Raw genomic sequence first — 16,035 nt, 5'->3', positions numbered from 1 at the left:
TTAGTTGAGTGAACAAAAGCAAAACCTGTATATCTCTCTTTTTCATAGAGGTCATCGTGCCACAAAGTGGTCATTGTTGCCATCATGTGTGTCACCAAAAACTGTTACTGCCATTAGAAGAAGGAGAAAAAAATCAAATAACCCAAGGCACTTTGTCCAGCTCTTTCAACAGAAGAGCTTTATAATACAGAGTGGCTATTATGCCCTTTCAGTTTCACTGCATTGCTTTTATAAATAGGATGTGCTTCTCTGTAAAATAGGAGAAAGGCAATATCTGTATAGGCCTTTGTGAAGTCAGCTTTATAGAAAGTAGCCAGGGAGGCAGGAAAGACCCTTTCTGTGGTCTCTGAGTCCTGCCTGCCAAGGCCGGTGGTCACTCAATGCTAGGCACCTGTGTGTGGGATACCATGGGTGGTGGCCATGACTGTTCCCAAGGAGGAATGGAGAAACAAAAGAATCCAACCCAGAATGAACAGTGTTTTGGCTTCAGATAAGATGAGTGACCAGAAATGATTCTCCAGCTCATATGTGGGCCACTGAATTTTCTGCATCTTCTTGTCTCACTTTCTGGCTGGTCTGCAGATCAACCTCCAATCTTTTTGTCTCTGTTTCTCTGTACCTCCCTCTCCCTTTCTTTCTCCTTCTCTCCCCCAACCCTTTGTTTGTCTGAAGATTAAGCAACAGAAGATGTTTTCTGTATACTCAAGCAGCAAGTACAGTTGGCCTTCTCTCTGGCTGATGTACCATGTGTAACTGTAGGATTTACTTTTGGTCTGCATTAATCAAACAACAATAAAAGCCATAAAATCCCCTCTAAGAAGCATTTTAACTTAAAATCCAATGCTAAACACCCAGGGATTTTGCCTATTGTCTTCTCCAATGCCCTGTAAAAGGAATGAGATAGCAAGAGAAAGAAAGAAAAATTGAGCCACTTTTTTTTTTTTGCATAGAAAGGGAGAAAACATATAATAAATTAAAGGTAGTGGGAGTGAAATAAAGGCCAGAGGTAAATGACGTTTAATTGTGTGAGCTGCTCTCCCCCTTATGGTCCCTGCCAGCTGCTGCGGTTATTGCTACCTTCCTGTTTTAAGATGAAAGCAATGATGGTAGACACGTGCAGACACACAAAAGAGCCTATTTGGACTGGCGTGTCAGCTCATCTTTATCAAATGTTGCACAGGTATATTTTGTTGCCATGCTTCATTACCCCAGAATGGCATGCCTGAAATGTTTGTCTCTTCTATAAACCCAATAGCTTTCCCAGCCAGGCATTGTTTGACAGGCAATAGACGGGTGTTTCTTTCGCAGGCATGGGTTTGTAAAGGCCTGGCAATTAAGGAGAGGGAGAGAGGGAGAGAGGGAGGGAGGGACAGAGAAGAGAGGGAGAAAAGAAAGAGAGAGAGAGGAAGAGAGAGGGAGAGAGAGAGGGAGAGGGAGAGTGAAAGAGAGAAGAGAGGGAGAGAAAGAGAGAGGGAGAAGGGGGGAGAGAGAGAGGAAGAGAAAGGAAAGAGGGAGATGGGGAGATAGTTGGGGAGAGAGAGAGGGAAGGAGCGGGAGAGAGGGAGCTGGGGAGAGAGGAGAGAGGAAGGAAGAGTGACAAGATGTAGGGAGAGAGAGAGACACTTATTAAAAAAAAAACGTGTGTAGTGTGTGCATTTTCGATTTTTTTGTACATAAAGAAGACATAAAGAGCTGCATAATGAATCTGGATTGTGTTTTAGAAAGGATCATTCCCCCCTGCGATTGGAAAGAATCTTTTTCAGATATCCAGGTGTTTGATTTAAAATAGGAAGTTTTGAAAATAATTTCTGTGAAGCATAAAGGGATGAGGCAAGTGGCAGGGAAAAATATGGAGATGGTAAATAAGACCATAGTTGCCAGAAGTGGAATTTGGCTTTCTTTTACACATAAGACTATTGCATCAAAATTCACCTCTTATCTTCCAGTAGCCTCCTGGAAAATCAATATTTTAATCCTGTGTGATATAGATTAAATTCTCAGGAACTAGAATTGGGGAAGGCCTATATTTTATTTTTTCCCCTTAGAGCAACTGTGATAGTGACTTTTTGCAAATCAGAGAAGGAAGCATGAAGATTTGGCCAAGCTAATATCCATGTAATTTCTTGCCTTTCCTCTGGGGATACTATTCCCGTTGGATCCCACAAGCTTATCCACAAAATAAGCTTAGCAGTTTCCACGGAAGTAACCGATGGTGGCGTCATTAGGAGCTAGCTCATTTGCAGAGGAATCTTTTTGTTCCGTCTGAGTTTATATTAACACAGTGTTCCTGGCAGAACTGTTATTAACCAAGACCTTCATTTGTTATCTGGAAAAGAAGGGACAACAATAATTGATGGGCAATTCCAACGTGGGGGTACCAGAAACCACAAAATAGACACGATGATGCAAACCATGTATTTTTTTGTAGTTGTTTTGTCTTCTGTAGGAATGATGGGATGTCAGCAGATGTCTAGACAGAAATGTGCAGAATCCCTTCAGATCCGAGGTGACGGAGAGAGAGAGAGTGAGTTTCCAATCCCTGAGCTAAAACCATCAAGGCCATACGGGTGTTAGAATTCAGAATCTTTTTGATTTTAGAAAAATGATGCGGTGCATGTACTGCATCCTAAATCATGCTTCCAGTTGAGTCAGAGGCAGCGTTCTGGTCAAACACACGCATCTAGTTGCAGTCAAATGTAGGAATGGTCACTCTAATTAGGATAAATAAAAACTACAAACAAAGAATCTCACGTCAGTTAAGGTTAGGTCAGATTTTGCTGCAAAAAGGGCTAGGAAAAGATTTTCAGTTTTTGAATCTTTTGGGGTTTTGTAATTGCAGTTAAGGGATTGCACTTCTGAATGGCTCTTTTTTCAGTAGAGAAACCCTGCTCTGCCATTTCTGTGGGCAGTGGCCTCCCACGGAAGAACTCCTGCCCGCAGTGGAGGAGTCTCCCCTCGGGGGCTGAACCCCTTCAGCAGAGGAGCACCCTTCTTTATGTGACCTGATCCCCCAGGACATGTGAGTCACCCCTCCAGCTCCACAGGAAAGTAAGGTGTGAGGAGATGCTGGGAATTTTTTCTGCAGTCTCCAGAGGCGGGAAGCTTGTCTCTAGCACGGCTGTGTTTGGTCCTGGCCTTGCTACGTCACCAGGAGAGAAACTTGAACTCATCCCCTTCTCATATGTGTTTGCCACCAACTTGTTTTGTTATTAGTCTTTACTGCCACAGACGTGTATCTTTCCTTCATTTATAAGTGGGACACTGAGGAGCCATGGACCTGCTAAAACTTCAGCTCTGTCGTCCTCTGGCTTGTACAAGTGCAGAAAGGTCACCTCGCTGCTTTCGGCCACAGTGTTATCATCTATACCCTCTTGAACTACGTTGGTCTGTTGCTTTTTCAACCTGAAAAAAAGGTATGTTGTTAGCTTCCTTTTTCAAGAGTTAAAAAGGGCTGATTTTGTGTGTGTGTGTGTGTGCGTGTGCATGTGCATGCATGTCCATGTTTTTAATTCCCCTACAGTAGAAGAGTAATAATTTTTTGTCTTTTATGGTCAACTCTGGATGGTGGCCCAGGTTTAAGCTCTGAGCCTATCATTAAAGCTTTGTAAAGGGTTTATTCATTGCCCATCAAAGACATGCCGCTCCTGGGTGTCTACCCAGAGGAAAAGAAGTCATTATATGAAAAAGACACTTGCACAGACATGTTTATAGTAGCACAATTCACAATTGCAAAAATATGGAACTAGCCCAAATGCCCATCAATCAATGAGTGGATAAAGAAAATGTGATATATATATATATATAGGATATATAATACATATATGTGTATATATAAACACATATAATATGTATATGTAATACATGTGTATATATAATACATATATAATACATGTATATAATACATATATAATACATGTATACAGGTATATATGTGTATATCTATATACCATGGAATACTACTCAGCCATAAAAAGGAAGAAAATAATGGTATTCGCAGAAACCTGGGTGGAATTGGAGACCATTATGCTAAGTGAAGTAACTCAGGAAAGGAAAACCAAACATTGTATGTTCTCACTCATAAGGGGGAGCTAAGCTATGAGGATGCAAAGACATAAGGATGATGCAAGGGACTTTGGGGACTTGGGGGAAAGGGTGAGGCATAAAAGACTACACATTGGGTGCAGTATACACTGCTTGGGTGATGGGTGCACCAAAATCTCAGAAATCACCACTAAAGAACTTACTCATGTAACCGAACATCACCTGTTCCCCCAAACCTATTCAAAAAATTTAATTAAAAAAAAGAGAAATGCATACATCCCAGAACCAGAGACTGCCCAGGCATGTGCACACACACACACACACACACATGCACACACACACACAGAGAGACACACTTCTCCTGACAGTGCTTCTTTGGGGGAACATAATTAACTTTAGTTTTGTATGAATAACCAACCTTCTCCAGAAGAATGCTTTTTGTGGGCAGGGTTTCCTTGGGTGGTTACTGTAATGATGAATCAGACAATAGTCACCACCAGAAGTGAAATTCGGTTTTTTTTTACATGTAAGATGATCACATCACCCTTGTGAGCTAGAGACAGACATGATGAAAGAAAAAGTGCTTGTGTTTAGTACAGACAAGTAGTGGTAGATTCACAAGCTCATCAAAATCAAAATTTTGTTGTTTTTAAATTATTCGTGTTTACAAGAAACAAAGTGAAAAGCTAAGCGTTGATATTAGAATCTTTCTGTCCAGGGAAATCCCTCGTGAAGGACAATGGGGAGGTGTCTTGGTTCCTGACCGAATTCTCCAGCCAGGAGCTCACACCCTCCTTCCTTGGTTTGCATGTGGATGGCTCAACATCCAGGTGATCCGATCGATCAGTTGATCTCTGACAGTAGATTGAGACGCCTTCTTTTCATTTGTGATGTCATCCTTCCCTTTCCAGGACTGCCTTCTTCTTGTCCTCTCCCCACCCTAGCCACCCCTTCTTCTCTTCTCCAAGAGACTTAGCCTGTGAACTCCAGCGGGGAGGCGGGGAACAGAGTGCTTGCTATTTCCTCCACGGAGCGGAAAAAAAGCAACACCTTAGAGTGAATGATTGATATTATTATAAGCGAGGTGTAGCTCAGGGCAGGTGAGCGGCTGTTAATGAGGCGCCCCCCTGCTTTCTGACAGATGCCTGTCATTGCTGTGGGCGCACAGCATGATGGATGCGGGCCAGGCTGCCCTGCCGTTGGAGCCGCTGCCTCCTTTCTCCCGTTTGTCTCTAATCTGCTGACCTGACGATGACCCAGCAGAGGTGGAGCTGAAATTAACATGTCATTTTCTCTAGTTAAATTAAAAAAGGGGGAGGGGGCAGAAGAGAGGAGGAAGGAAACATTTGAAACAGAATGAATATAGCTTGGTAGCAAAAATACAAGCCCTGTAGGAAGTCCCCACAGTGTTTTAGGGGAAGGCATTTCTCATAAAAACGAAAGCATGTGCTGATGCTCGCTTATGTCACGTCGTGTCGGGCCGGCCCATCTCCAGAGGCACCCAGGGTTTTCTCTGGGTACTCAAGGGAGACCACTCGGGCTCCTCAGCAGCTGACACCCTGGTCTGTGGGCCCTGTCTTGTCCACACTGGCTACTCGTCCAACACAGGCATGTGGGACACCTGTTTTCTGCCAGCCATTATTGTGTCTTCACCAACATCGGTTTTAAATAACATTTTCACATTGTGCACTAAATTTGAAACATAGCAAACCACAGAATATTGGCGCTGGAAGTTCGCCATAATTTTACTTCCCTTCTGAGTTTCTCACTCTCCTGCATGGGAGGTTATCTGACTTAAGCAGCTAGCTAGTAACAGGTTAGTAGCAAAGCTAGGTGGAGCTGGCTTCTTCTAAATGCTTCCTCCTGAGTTTCTTTTGGAAAATAAGCTTGAAGTACCCCCATTCCCAGTCCCAATCAGTCATCCTTTCTGTAGCTTCTACGTTGTAAGTGACTGGCTTCTATTTCTAGACATACAACATTTCCGGGCAGTGAGTTCAGCACAGTAGTAATTAGCCGATTTGTGTACCTTGGAAGAAACAAGAATGTTGTGATTTCATTATTTCTTCAGACATCTTCAAACTTTTTATATCATCTTGATACAGTCTTGACTTGGGAACCTATCTAAAATTGTTAAGGTGTATGATAGCTTTCCATCTGGGGAGTAACAGTGAATGTGACACTTGATTTTTGTAGGTAAGAAGGTGGCCTGGATATCCATCAGGAAAACCTCACAGTCTTTGTGTAGCCTGGCAGATTACAAGATAAATACTCAAAAATGGATCCATGGGCTAGAAACTATTTAATGAGAAGGGATTAAACAATGCTATGACATTATGAATGGACCCTACTTCTCTCCATATGTAAGAGAGAGATGAAATTAATGGCAAATTATAGTAGGCTTAAGATAATGATATTATATCATCGATCTCTCTCTTTAAACTGGTCTATGCATGTAGAGTTATACATTACATGGTAAATTTGAGGGCTGTGCAATTTTTCAAATCATATTCCTTTGGAGATGAGTATGACTCAAAAATGACCATCGTGAAATTCAAGTTGTTTAACTCTGATTTGTGATTGGATCTTGTGATCTTGCCTTATAGATATTTTGTACATTCTGAGATAGTTCTGACTCCAAGTAACTTAAAAATTTTCCAGTGAAACGATTCACTAACAGTATAATGAAATGATGAATATTTATATACATTAGTTCATAAATCAGAAAAGTCCACTGTTAGACTTAGTATTCCAAAATTTGGTTCAGAAGTGGTCAGGATAATTCTGTAACAAATTGACAAACTGTATTATGATCCTTAGCGACGCTATCAAGATTTCTTTTATGTCTGAAAGTCATTTGTGATTGAGACTCCCAATGACATCAAAGGGGTTCTCATGTGCACTGATATCAGGAAGCATTTAACAAGTATTTATTGAGTGGCTCCTGTGTCCTAGTCATGGTTTATCCATATATACATTTTGGTACGTGAAAAATCTACCTGATAAAAGCAATCGAAGACAGATGTCAGCTAAATCGAGGTGCTTAAATTTCTTTGTGTTCTAGCTAATGGGCAGTGTGATGTGGTGGAAACTGTCCCGGTAGGAAAAATCTAGCTGTGGGCCTTGTGCACATCCCTTCCTTCATCTACGATCTCAGGGCGTTGGCCTGATAATCTGGAAAATCTCTGCCCATATTCTATAATTCTACTGCAGTCCAGAATGCATAATTCTGCCACACGTCAAAAGACTACAAGAAAGAATTTGTAATTAATGGGTAACTGTGGGATATTTGTTTCCCTCCTGCATCAGAAATATAATCAAAGGTATGAAAATTCAAATTTGTAGTGAATGTAGGGAATGAGAGTGATACTCACAGAGTCTATAATCTATTTGTGTTTAGGCTGGAAGCTGACTTTTTTTCATTTCTGGGACAAGCCACTTAATCACATTTGAGTTAAAAGCACTGACTGTCCAAGAGAGGACACATTCGGAACAATGCAAGCGCAGGCTATCTTTCCTGACGGCATGGCCTTGCTTGTTCAGACTGATCCTTGATGCATAGGCTCAGAGGAGAAACCTCAAGATAGGAGAGAATGAATCTGTCAGATTCATTTTTCTTCTTTTTCTTGAGGGTGAATTTATTTTTCATGTTTTGAAAGGAGTGTGTGACCATGTTGCAACAAAGTCCTTTTTCCCCTGGAATCGTATTTCCATTTTCATTTCTAACAAAGCACATATTTGAGTCTTGATATCTCATTGGTTCATCTCTCTCTGTCCTAACAATCCCTTTGCATTTCAAACGTTATGCCAAAGAAAGAAATGTGAATGCAGCTCATAATGATGATGGATTACAATGTGCGGAATCATGGCCAGTGAGTTGGCCAAATTACCCGCACCTGCCATGGTGCTGACTTTGGTCTGAATTATGGAGAACATGAATTTTGGAATCTTTTCTGCTGCTAGGACAATGAATAAGCTTTGTTAGTAGACTAGAAACATTGTAGGAAACTGATTGTGTAGAATCAAAAATACAGCAAAATTGGGGTTTGGCTAGATGTTGGCTGACATCCAAGAGCTCAGAAGTCCTTACAAACACAGAACAGGGGTCAGAAAATCTGCCGCCCGTCCCTGTGCTGGCTCATCCTGAGGGCTCGGGAGTCCACTCTGCTGCCTACACGCCTGAACCTGGGCTTCTGGAGTCTGCTGGAGAGAACGACCCAGCCCTGCTGAGTGGCATAGCATTTTTGCTCAACTTTCAGGGATACCTGGCAACTTTTAAAAAATCTCCTTGGATTACAATATCTTCATTACTCACCCTGAAACTTTAACACCTTGCCAATCTATTGAAGCATTTCCACCTTGCCCAGATCAGTCTTTCTACAAATGACTGATCACACAGAGGAAATGCTGACGCCTGGAAGCATGTGCCCCTCAACAATCCTCAAGTTCACGTCCACTCTCACCTCTTACTCTCTCTTTTCAGCGAAGTGTCTCCCTTTCATTTGTGCATGAATCCATTTTCTTCCCATATTTTTGTAGATCTTTTTCCATTCATAATACCATCCCCTTTTACTTTTCTTTCTGTTTTCAGTTTCTCATCCTCTATTGGCTCCTTCCTCCCAGCATTTCAGTTTCCTCAATGTTTTCTCATCCTATGAAAATGCCTACAACCCTGTTAGCCCCATGATCTTTGCCCTCTTTCTCTGCTGTCCTTGACAGTGAACTGTCACTCCTCAACTTGCCTTCTACCTCCACCAACCAAACCTGCCAAGGCAATGCTTTCCTCACAAGCAAACACCCAGTCTTCTCTACCTACAGGGCGCATCTGAAGGGCCACACATGCTTGACTTCCTCCAGCTTTCCCTGAGCTCTGCACTCTGCTCCCTTCCTGCCTTGTCTTCTCATGTTTCTTCTCAGGCATTTAGACCATTCCCCTCATCCCTGTCCTTGATATGTTGCTGTTCTAGATGGTATTACCCTTTCTTTCCCTCCCTCCCTCCCTCCCTTCCGCCCTTCTCGGAAGACTTCTCCATCTTCCTGCTCCCTCCCTGCCCCCTCTTTCTTTTGTTTCTATTTTTTGAGTGTTATTAAGTTTCCGACTCTGATGACACCTAAATATTCATCTCTGGCTCTGAGCACTTTTCTGAAACTCAGATTTCTATAGCCCAGTTGTCCATAGGACAGTCCCACCATCTTCCTTGCTTGACACACGGATTTAACAAATATGTGCCGAATGTGCACTGTGTCCACACTGGGATAGGCCCTGGAAAACAGTGTTGCAAAATACACAGTCCCTGACCCCAAGGATTTCCTATTTGGCAGCTGGGTTTTGACAAGGAAGCGAGAAATTACACAGTCTCCTATGGCCATGATGGCGATTGTGACAGGATGTTATAGGAAGAGAAGTATGTACAATCCAGGTTAGATTGGAGTGGGAGGGCTAGTCGGGTGAGACTATCCAAAGTGGGTGATATCTGAGCTGAGACTAGAAGGTTAACCCATAGTGTTTGCAAAATCCAGGAAATTCAAGAACTGCTGCAAACTGTCTGGCACAGTGGCAAGACAGACTTGAGGGAAGGTGGTGCTGGGAGTGAACATGAAATATGGCAGTGGAGCTTTACAAGGGCCAGGGCAGAGGTTATGATATTAGTTAGGGCTCTCTGGTCACCAGCACCAGCAACTGCTTCTTACTAACTTAGCTAAAATCATATTTGCTGGAAGTGTATGGGGAAGCTCACAGGATTAAAAGGAAGACTAAAGAAAAGGAAAAATAAAAACCAGGCAGCTCCAGAGGGTCTTGTAGCAGGAATTGCCCAGTGGCCCCCGGGGCTTCTGGGTGGAGTGAATGAGTTGATGCCCACTAGGTTTTCATTTCTTGCATTTGTTCCATAGATTCTACATTTTAGGAGAGAGAGAGTCTGGCTGGCAAAGTTTGCCTCAGCCAAGTGCCTGCCCCTTTGATGTATCCACGCAGTGAGGGTCGGAATCTGGCCACTGGAGCCTGGAGGAGACGCCTGAGCTTCCACAGCAAAAGAGCCGGTGCCTGGATTAATGTCCTACCCCAAATGCACACAATGCAGGGAGGGATTCCCTAAAAGGAAATTAGGGTGTTCAAGAAAGGGGAATAGATACAGGGGGGCTCACATATTTCAAAAATGGTTCCTATTAGTACTTTCTTTATAGGCTGACCTAAGAACTTTCCATTTTTTCCTAAAGCCAATGGGGATAACAGTTCAATTTACATTTTAGAAAGATCACTCTAGTTGTTATTGGGATAATGGATTGAAAGGGGCTGAATCTGAAGATCAGGAGAATAGCCAGGAATCTTTGAAGTACCCTACATGACGGGTGATGGTGTGAACTGAGGGAGTGCATGTGATTGAACAGACACAGGCATGGGCAGATTAAAGAAGCATTGGGGAGGAGAATTAAGGACTGGGTGATTGATCAGAAGGGGTTATGGGAGGTGAGGGAATGGGATGAAATAATTGTGGTGCACCACCCCTTCCATTGTGGCTATGCTAACTCATGGAGTCTGTGGGAAACATCAGTGATAGAGAAATGTGGGTTCAAAACACTGTCTTACAGTTGCCAGCTGAATGCACAGTCCCCATCCAACGTGTTCAGGCTGTTATTTCTTGGTTAGTGGCACTTGCAGACACCCATTTCTGGGGCTGTGAAACTCGGGCTCCATCCTCAATTCTCCCTCCTTTTTAGTCCCTGTGTCCAAATCAATTAAGACGTAACAATATTATCTTCTTTCTATTACTTGAACCGTCACTAATTCTCTAATTCTACTGGCAATTTCTTAATTTTCTCTTTATTTCTTCCCCTGTGCAGTATCTTCTTAACAAATTAAACTATTTATTTTACAAAAGCAGTAGATGCACATGCAGCTCTGAGAAATAACATAGCGATCCTTTTTACTCATCATGCAATTTTTCCAATGGTAAAATCTTGCAAAACCATAGGACAATATCACAGCAAGGATATTGATATTCACACAATCCACAGACCTTAATTTGATTTCTCAGTTTCATTTGTATTCATTTTTGTGTGATGCGTGTACGTGTTTAGTTCTATGCAGTTTTGCCACATGTGTAGGTTTGTGTATCTATCACCACAGACTAACGACAGAACAGTTCCATCAGCACAAGGCTCCCTTATGTCACCCTTTTCTAACCAAACCTACTTCACTGCAGCCCCTCTCCCCTGGCATCCCTAACTCCTGCCAATTACTAATCTTCCCACTATTTCTATAATTTTGTCATTTCAAGAATGCTATATAAATGAAATCACGCTGTTTATAACCTTTTGGATGGGCTTTTCACTCTCAACAAAATTTCCTGAAGGTTCATCTAAGTTGTTGCATGTATCAATAATTCATTCCTTTTTCATGACTGAGTAGTATTTCATGGTATGGATGCACTGCAGTTTGCAGAACCATTCACTCACTGAAGGACATCTGAGTTAGGAATATTCCTGTAGAGGTTTGTACGTGAACAAATTTTTATTTCTCTGGGACAAATGCCAAAGAGTATAATTGCTGGGCAACATAGTAATTATATGTTTAGTGTCGTCGGAAACTGCCAAACTGTTTTTCAGAGGGTCTGTACATTTTACATTTCCACCAGCAATGTATAAATCATCAGGGTTTTTTTGGTGTCCTTGGTGTTTTCATTCTTTTATCTTTTAGCCATTCTGATAGGGTGCAGAGATTGCTCATGGTGGTTTCAATTTGCATTTCCCTAATGGCTCCTGAGGCTGAAAATCTTTTCATATGCTTATCTGCCATCTGCATATCCTCTGGGGTGAAATGTCTGTTCATGACTTTTGCCCATTTTCAATTTACATTGTTTTTCCTTATTTTTGAGTTTTGAGATGCTATATATACTAGACATTTAAAAGATATGTGGTTTGCAAATATTTACTACAAGCCTGTACATTATTTTCTTTATTCACTTAACAAGATCTTTCTCAGAGCAAAAATTTTAAAATTTTGATTTGTCAGTATTTCCTTTTATGAATTGTCAATATTTCCTTTTATGAATTGTACTTTTGGTGTTAAGTCAAATAACTTTTTGCCTAGCCTTAGATCCTGAAAATTTCTGCCTATTTTTTTCTAAAACAGTTATAGTTTTATGTTTTACTTTTGAGTTTATGATCTGTTGGAGGTGGTTTAGTTATTGTATGAAGTTTACATTGAGGCTTATTTATTCTTTTGCCTGTGGTGGTCCAATTGTTTTAACACAATTTGTTAAAAAGGCTATACTTTTTTCAATGAATTACTTTTGCACCTTTGTCAAAAATCACTGGGTACGTTTGTGTGCATTTGAGTTCTCTGCTTTTTCATTGATATGTTTATCCCTCTGACAATTCTGTGCTGCCTTGATTTCTGTAGCTGTAGAGGAAGCTTAATATTGGGAAAAGTTACCAAAAGAACTGGGAAGAGCAATTACTCCTACATTTTTTTTTTCAAGATTGCTTTAGCTATTCTAGAGCCTGTACTTTTTCACGTAAATTTTAGAATAGACTTGTCTATGTCTACACAAAACCTTGCTGGGATTTTGGTAGAAATTGCATTAAAGCTATAGATCAAACTGAGGAGAACTGACATCTTATTATGTTGATTCTTGTAGAACACGAGGGCTCCATTTGCTTAGGTCTTCTTCTATTTCTTTCGTGTGTATTTAAAAATTTTAGTATGTGGAGCCTGTATGCATTTTCTTAAGGTTATACTTAAATATATCATTTTCTTTGGCTTAATTGCAAATGATACTAGGTTTTTAATTCTGATTTTCATATGCTTATTGTTAATATTTCAAAATATGATTGATTTTGTTTTTGGCATTGAAATTGTACCTTGCAGGCTTGATGAACTCAGCTTTCAGTTCTAGGTGTTTTCTTGTATATTCTTTGAAATTACCTATGTAGAAAATAATGTAATCTGTAAATAGGGCTAGTTTTCTTCATTCTTTTCAATTGATGTGCCTTTTATGTATTTTTTTCTTGCCTTATTGCAGTTATCAGAATTGCCAATTCTATGTTGAATTAGAGTGGTGAGAGTGGACATCCTTGCCTTGTTCTTGATCTTAGGAGAAAGTTATTGAGCCTTTTATCATTAAATATGATGTTAGATGTAAGTCTGAGAGTATAGGTGTAAGTCTGAGAGTATTAAAAAAATTATGAATGGAATTTTATATGATCAGAAAATGCCAAGGCGGGCAGGTCACGAGGTCAGGAGATCGAGACCATCCTGGCTAATATGGTGAAACCCCATCTCTACTAAAAATACAAAATATTAGCAGGGCATGGTCGTGGGTGCCTGTAGTCCCAGCTACTTGGGAGGCTGAAGTAGGAGAATGGTGTGAACCCGGGAGGCGGAGCTTGCAGTGAGCCGAGATCATACCACTGCACTCCAGCCTGGGCGACACAGCGAGACTCCATCTCAAAAAAAAAAAAAAAAAAAAAAGAAAAGAGAAGAGAAAGAAAGAAAATGCAGGCCATGATTTCAATTTGTTATGTTTTATTTTATGGTCTAACATATTAGGATATATATATTTTCTTTCATTTTCTTGGTAACTATTCCATGGGTGCTTGAAAACAAAACAAAGCATACAGAAACCATGTATTATTCTGCTGTTGTTGGCTGGAGTCTTCTATATGTGTCCTGCTGGTTGATTGTATCACTTAGATTTATATCCATGCTGATTTTCTGTCTAGTAGTTCTATCATTTGCATAGAATGTGGTATTGAAGTCCCCAACTAAATTGTGGATTTGTCTATTTTTCCTTTCAGTTATATCAGGTTCTGCTTCATATATTTTGAGGCTCTGTTGTTTGGTGCATACACATTTAGGATTATTATATCTTTTTGGTAGATTTATCCTTTTATCATTTTGTAAATTCCTTCTTTGTCTCTAGTAATTTTCTCTTCTCTGAAGTTTACTTTATCTGATATTAATATAATGATTCCTACTTTTCCTGGATAAATGTTTGCATGATTTATCTTTTTCTATCCTTTTAATCTATGCATTTGAATTGTAAATGAATTTCTTTTAAGTAACATGTATTTGGGTCCTATGTTTTTTATCCACTGTGTCAATCTCTGCCTTTTGCTTGTTACATTTAGAACATTTACACTTAGAGTAATTATTGATATAATAAAATTTAGATCTACCATTTTGTATTTTACATTCTGTTTGTTTCCTTTTTTTGTCCATCAAGTCCTATTTTCTTGCCTTCCTGTGCATTACTTAAATACCTTATAGAATTCAATCTTGATTTATTTACAGTATCTTTGAGTGTATCTCTTTGTATAGTTTTCTTGGGATTGCTCTGAGTGTTAGAATATATATGTGTGACATCACAGTCTACTGTTATTAACATTTTACTACTTTGTATGAGATGAGGAAACTTTATTTTTATTTATGTCTCTTTACCTTCTCCACATTTAAATATCATTTTTTGAGTGTCAGTGTCAGATTGTGTTATAATCTTTGTTTAACCCATCACATATTATTTAGAAAACTCATGAGAAAAAGGATAGTCTGTTACATGCTCCCATACTTTTGCTTTTTACATTGTTCTTTCTGTCTGATACCTCAAAATTCCTTCTTTTTAACATTTTCTTTCTGTTTGAAAGATTAACTTTATTCATGTCTGAAGAGTGTATCTGATAGTCAGAATTTCCTTTCCCCCTTTTTCTTTATTATTATTTTGATTATTGAGATGGGATTTCGCTGTGTTCCCCAGGCTGGTTGTGAACTCCTAGGCTCAAGTGATCTTCCTGCATCTGCCTCCCAGGTAGCTCTGAGAATGTTTGTACTTCCCCTTAAAGGATAGTTTTACATGTTGACATTTCTCTTTCAGCCTTGAAAAGTGCTATGCCACTTCCCTTCAGCCTCCATGATTTCACTGGGAAATCTGTTGTAATTTGAACTCCTGTTCTTTTCCTTAGTCCTTCTTTTTGTTTCTTATAACAGAATTCCTGAGACTGGGTAAGTTATAAAGGAAAAAAAAGTAGTTCTTATAGTTGTGGAGGCTGAGAAGTCCAAGGCTGAGGGGCCAAATTTAGTGAGGGCCTTCTTGCTGCCAGGGAGTCTCTTCAGATTCCCAAGGCAGCAGGAGGCATCGAATGGTGAGGGGGCTGAGTGTGCTCAGTTCTCCTTCTTATAAAGCCTCCATCCCCACTCTCATAAAAGCACATTAATCCACTAAAATGCTTATTTATTAATCCATCATTGGATTAATCCATTCATGAGGGCAGAGTCTTCATGACCCAATCACTTCTTAAAAGCCCCACCTCTCAATACTGCTGCATTGGGGATGAAGTTTAAACATCAGTTTGGAAGAACTAGCATTCACAACCACAATGCTCACCTATAGGCCACGTGACATTTCTTTCTGATTAATTTTATGTATTTTGCTTTGTCCTTAGTATTCAGCAATTTAATTATAATGTGACTGGGCATGGATTTATTTGGGGTCATCTTATGGGGGTTTTATTCAGTTTCTTGAATCTGTAGGTTTAGAGTATTCACCAAATCCAGGAAGTTTTTATCCATTATTTCCTTGGATATTCTTTCAGATCCACAGGTTTTCTCTTCCTCTTCTGAGAGGATGTGATAAAAATGTTGGGTATTTTGTTATTGGCCCTAAGTCCCTGAATTTCTGTTCATTTTTTTTTTTACTCTATCTTCTCTCTGTTGGTCAGCCTGGGTAAGTTTATTAAAAATTATTGATCAATCCTGTTCACTGATTCTATCTTCTGTCTTCACTCTACTATGTAAAAAATTTTATTGTTGTGCTTTTCAGTTCTATTTTCCCTCTGGTTCTTTTTTATGACTTCTACTTCTTTGCTGAGGTTGTTCTTAAGAGATATTGTAATTGCTTATTGAAATTTTTTTTATGATGTATGTTTCATCTTGATTCATCTTGGTGTTAGCATCAACAGATTGACTTTTCACATTCAACCTGTAGTTTTTTTTTCTTGGTA

General features: G+C 40.0%; 1 long non-coding RNA gene across 3 annotated transcripts in view; it reads left to right on the top strand.

Annotated features, from left to right (window-relative positions):
* LOC134760310 (uncharacterized) overlaps positions 1-16,035 on the top strand; it is a 130,343-nt gene that overhangs the window by 71,876 nt on the left and 42,432 nt on the right. For all 3 annotated transcript variants that reach the window (XR_010137633.1, XR_010137632.1, XR_010137631.1), the window contains one exon: positions 3,255-3,413. This is a non-coding gene — a long non-coding RNA (uncharacterized LOC134760310). The remainder of the gene's footprint in view (positions 1-3,254; positions 3,414-16,035) is intronic.

Source organism: Pongo abelii, chromosome 17, assembly GCF_028885655.2.
Source record: "Pongo abelii isolate AG06213 chromosome 17, NHGRI_mPonAbe1-v2.0_pri, whole genome shotgun sequence".
NCBI classification, from domain to species: Eukaryota; Metazoa; Chordata; class Mammalia; order Primates; family Hominidae; genus Pongo; species Pongo abelii.
The sequence above is the reverse complement of the archived record's forward strand: the minus strand, read 5'-3'. Positions and strand labels throughout refer to the sequence as shown.